This window comes from Theropithecus gelada, chromosome 20 (genome assembly GCF_003255815.1).
Source record: "Theropithecus gelada isolate Dixy chromosome 20, Tgel_1.0, whole genome shotgun sequence".
Taxonomy (NCBI): Eukaryota; Metazoa; Chordata; class Mammalia; order Primates; family Cercopithecidae; genus Theropithecus; species Theropithecus gelada.
This window is the reverse complement of record NC_037688.1, coordinates 10,075,649-10,081,314: the sequence shown is the minus strand read 5'-3', so window position 1 is coordinate 10,081,314 and position 5,666 is coordinate 10,075,649.

Here is a 5,666-nt window from a genome sequence, read left to right as displayed (position 1 = left end):
GCCCTGAACACATTCCTGTGACTGCAGTGTGCTAGCTATTTGCCAGCCCTCTGCCTATTGTGGAATTGTGTTTAGTTTCTGACTTAATAATTACTTTAATTTCACTTCATACTGTTTTGAAGAACTCTTTTTGAATGAAGGGCCCTTAGCACACTCCTACTGCTTGTCTGGAACAGACACAGCTAATCAGAATGTGTAGAATTAAATAAGAGAATAATTACGAGAGTCTGCGATGTGTTATAACAGATGTACCAACAAGGCTGGATCAACTCATTGCTCGCAAGAGAAATAACTTATTAAGGCAGTTTCAGTCACAAATCTTACAAGCACAAGTGGAAGCTTCTAACAGGACAGAAGAGGGGAAAAAACTGAAGTCTTTGAAGCATGGAATTTTAAAACTTCCAATTATTTTATTGATTCTGTGTGCTGGTTCCCATCCAGGTGCATCCTCTTAGAGTCCATGGTGCTCAATACTGTTTCCAATTGCCTGTCCATGGGAAATGGGTTCCTTTCTTGGTTCAAATGACCATGAAGCAAAGGTCACTAGGGTAGCATAGAGGTCACAGAGAGCTATTAAGGATATCCCCAACCCTAAGGGTCTGAGGTAAGTCTCTATTCTGCCAATAGCTAAATTAACTTTATTTCCAATAAATACTAGTACCAGTTTATAGTATTTAGCTTTGGCTATGAATATAAACTCTTGCTAGGCATAGTGAGAAAGGGGCAGGAAAGATAAAGAACAAGGATTATGAACTGCTGAGCCTTATGATTAACTACTAAGACAAGCCCAAACACTTCCAAATTTGAGAACAGTCCAGGGCATCATTAACTAACTGCTAAATAACATGTCCAATTGTTCACAGATGACCTAAGGACTAGGGTTTATAATGCATTTAGGAGGGTCCAAGTTTTGACCTAATCTTTGAGAAACCCTGAATTCAAGCAATTAGCTGTCATCGAACAGGTTTGATTTGGCAAGAAGGGCCTTTTAAGTGTGGCTTTGTCAGATGCCATCTTGCCATTGAAACCTTTCTCCATTTTTCCTCTGTACAATTTGTGTGGGATTTTATCACAAATGGTAGAGGGTCACCATTTCATTTATTTTGTCTCAAGCTCTTTTACCTCTCTGTGTGCATCTATGGATCAATCTATCTATCTACATTTTTATTTTTTTAAATAAAATTTTAAATTTTACTTAGATTTTTAATATTTTTCTCAAATTGCCTTGTGTGCACAGCTAGACATTAAGATTTTGAAGATAAGTAACATTTCTTATTCATCTGTGTATCTTTACAGAGTATCCAGGACAGTGGTTTTTGGTTTTTCCATAGAAACAATAAAACTGTCAATTGATTATAATGACTTTGGCTATCCAGGTTGTAAGTAGCACAAATTCCAGGTGTGGACAATGAGTGAATGATTTTTAAATTTATTCCTTCTTTTCTTCTTTTTAACATTGAATTGGTAAAGAATAAGGCCAGAGGGTGTGTGAGTGATGTTATGGTTGTGGGCTGAGTCCAGTTATGACAGGATACACCAGAAGGAACACAGTCTTCTACCAGAAGAGCTGGGCTCAAAACCCCGCATGCCTGCCACCAAATTGAGTTCTAGAAACGCTTAATCATTTAGGTTGCCAATGCTGCCATCCATAAACCAGGCCTGCCTGACAGTAGTACTGACCTTTGTTCCACATGTGGGATCAAATGAAATAATATGAGAAAAACATAAAGAGAAGTTCTGGTCCTGTATAAATAAATAGGAATTGTTGTTTATGATAATAAAATGGAGAGAATAGAACACACATTTAAACCAGCATAAACCAGTTTGATCAAGTCCAGACAGTTTGGCAGTTTCGATAAATCTCATGGCTTTATACACTTTCTACTGTTTACTTGAAAAAAATCATAACATTTTCCAAAAAAGCAAATACAGGCCCCTCTAATTTGGGCCAAATTTGGAAATGAGAAGGACAGATGGTTACCAAATGGGCTGAGGGATTACTGAGAGGCAGCTGCATGCCTTGTCCTTTCATCTGGCTAGGTTATCTTGGCTAAAGGAAAACAGGGCTGTCCTGTACTTACCTGGTACCTGCCTGTGCCTGTCAAATGCCACAAGCATGAGGAGATCCAGGATCTGCCCTGAGACCTCCTGCCTGCTCCAAACCAAGCCCTAAGGAAACCTTGGAAAAGGTTAAACGTAGCTGTCGGTGCTTATAGAACCATCTGCTGATTTTTGCTTCTATGCCATCCCTTCCCAGTAAGGGCACTCTTATTTTTCTTGAGGAACCACCCTTTTCTCAGTTTTATCCATATGTATCCATACATATCATGATTAACTTAAGAAGGCAAGACAAACCCAAGCACTTCCAAATTTGAAAACAGTTCCAGTACATCATTAGTTTACTGCTAAATAATAATGTCTAATTGTTCATGAATGGCCTAAGGAGTAGAGTTTATGATGCTATTAGGAGGATCTGAGTCTTGACCTGGTCTTAGAGAAAACCCTGAACGCCAGGCAACTAGCTGTCATCAAACAGGCTTGATTTAGCAAGAAGGGCCTTTGATGGGTGACTTCTTCAGATGCCATCTTTCCGTTGAACCTTTTCTTGATTTTTCCTCTGTACAATTTGTGTGGAATCTTATTGTCAATTGTATAGGGTCATCTTTTGATTTATTTTGTGGAGGAACTAATTCTACCCCAGCTCAGAAACGTCAGGTGACCCGCCCCTGGCCAATCAGGATATTGTGTTGTCCTGGACTAGCAATTGGTTCTTATGAGCACCTGACCCACGCGAGCGAGGTCATCCGGGCCCAAAGGGACTGGATTCTAGAACTTGTGTTTGAACTGTTAGAAAAGAGAAGACCTCTTTCTCTTGATGCTGGAAGCATGCCAAATTGGAACTCCTGGTGCCACCTTACTTACACATGGGAGAATGTGCCCGAGAATGGAGCCAGTGTTGTGGAAGGCAAAGCTGACATCTAACTGGCCTTATCACTTGAGTGGCTGGATATAGTGACTCATCGGCAATTACTTCCTTAGAGTTCATGGTAAGAGTACAGTCAACACAGACTTCTCAGGGGCAAGTGGGACAAAAGGAAAATAAAATAAATTGTTATCAAGAATAGAATAAGGTCTTTTCTCTGCCTTAGATTTATTATGAAAGTTTGCACATACAGATTTTTAAATTTTATTTGTATAAATTTATGCTGTGCAAGTACATGCACTCGTATGTTCATTGCAGCACTATTCACAGGAGCAAAGATTGGAATCAACCTGAATGTCCACCAATGGATGACTGGATAAAGAAAACGTGGTGTATATACACAATGGAATATTATTCAGCCACGAAAAAGAATGAAATCATGTCTTTTGCAGCAACATGGATCAAATTGGAGGTCATTATTTTAAGTGAAACAACTCAGAAACAGAAAGAATAAGCTGTTGTATATTAGAATGTGCTTTATCCTTCTTTAAGCCAAATTTCCTCTCAGAAGACCCTCCCCAACATTGTCCCTCCTTCTTACCTGGAGCCACACAGTTACATAGTGTTTTCTCTTTGCTTGCTACATTTGGACTCCCTGGTAGATTGACTTATCCTTGAAAGCAAAGTCTATTTGACCCTTATTTTCTCTCACCTGGCAGGCAGAGCTGCTTAGATCACATAGGCTTGAAATCCCTTTTCTCTGTTGGGAGTCTTGGGAAAGTGGGGAGGCCTGTTCAATGCTCTCTACAGAAGACAGTGCCTTCTCCACAGTGTCTACGGGTAGCTGGAGTGTACAAGTTGCTTGGCCTTAGGTCATTAGTCTTACAGTTGTAACAATCACTCTAAGGGAACTCTAACTGAGCTTTTTAGGGCATGCCCAGGTTTGGGGCAGAAAATTTGTTTAATCAAGAGCAAGTGAACTCATTTCTTCCTGCCTTTGCCATCTTCTCAAGATTTCCATCACCACCTCTGTTTCATGAAATGTAACCATGTCAGGCTGTCTGTTCCATACTATGCATGGAGCAGTAGCTCAGAAAGGACTAGGGACCCTCAGCAACCTTACTATCCATGCCCTGGATTAGGACTTTCACTCCACGTCTCATGGAGCCATGGCTCTTTCAGTTTTTCCTGTTCCTTCTTCCATAGGGCTGTCAATCAGATCATTCAGGCTGATGAGGGGCCAGAGACTCTGTCGTCACACCATTACCAAAGATTTCTTTCTCCTCTTTCCATCATCCCCCTCACCAGAATACCTTCCTCTTTCTATAGCTAAAAAGCAAGAGAGCCATTCAATGTCAATAGTTCTCCACAAGAAGCACCCAAGTCCCAGGTCCACCCCAGCCAAGCCATTCTAGGATGCTAATGGTCATTGTTAAACAGCCTTTGATTATCACTTTACAAAGTGCTTTCACATACATAGTCTTGCTGGTGCTTCAGATCACTGTGTTGAGCCAGGACACTCAGTCTGAGAATGCACCCTGCCACGCCCGCCCTCCCCACAGAGTTTTTAAGGGACCGGGCCAAGTTTGGAAAACCTGTCACCTAACAGTTTTTCTTTTTAAAATTATTTCTTTCCATAACATCAACTGCTGGGACAATGGACGGAAATCAAGCCCATCCTTCCTCAACCCTTTGCGTAGCATTCTTCTTTAGCTTCTCTGGGTGTTAATATAGTCCTCTTCTACCTTGATCCATCTATGGAGGCCCAGTTGGGCTGAAAATTTAACTCCATGTTTTCTAGACACATAACACGAACCCTAGCATCTGTCTTGGTACTGACCAACCCTGAGGGTCCCATGGGCTTCAAAGAGGGTTATGATTAGACGGTCCTCTAGACCCTTGGAGTAGAATTCCCCGCTCTGCAGATGAGTTGTGATTATTATGAATGATAAAGAGGTTCAGTGCTTTGTTATTCTTACTTTTAAAAATTTTGAAGCAAATGTTTCTCTCTGTACAATACTGATCATTTTAATTTCCTTGCTTTTGCTATAATAAAAATTGACGTTAAAGGATGCCTGAGGCAGTGTAATGAGAAAATGAAATTAGTTTTTCAGTTGACTGATCAAAAGCATTTTATATGTGATAATAAACAGTTTATTTTACTCTTTTGCTTATGACATAATTAATGGCAAAAATATTTTCCTGAAATTCATACTGTCTGCCAAACTCTCCTTCCAAGTTCCAGGAAAATAATATTTTTGTACTTCCTCAGACTGGGCAAAAAAAATAAAATTTACCATCCCCTACCAAAGAGATCTTGTAATCTTTGTTTAACCCTTTACAATGTGTGGCCAGTATTAGAGCAATTAGGTCAGGGAAATTATGTCAATTACATTTTGTTCCTAGGAGACAGAAATATTTCTGTATTGAAATTGAATTCAGCCTTCCCAGTGGTCTTTCTTGTTGGAACTCTTTTCCTAAAAGCCTGACAAGTTCAAGTTTGTTGTCAAGATTAAAGGACACAGGTTAAAAAATGTAGGCTTGTTACAACCCAGCAAACCAAATTTGAACTTCTTTAATTTTTTTTTTTTTTTTTTTGAGACAAAGTCTTATTCTGTTGCCCAAGCTGGAGTACAGTGGCATGATCATGGCTCATTAGATCTCCTGGGCTCAAGTGATCTTCCTGCCTTGGCCTCCCGAGTAGCTGGGACTACACTTGTGAACCACTAAACATGGCTAATTA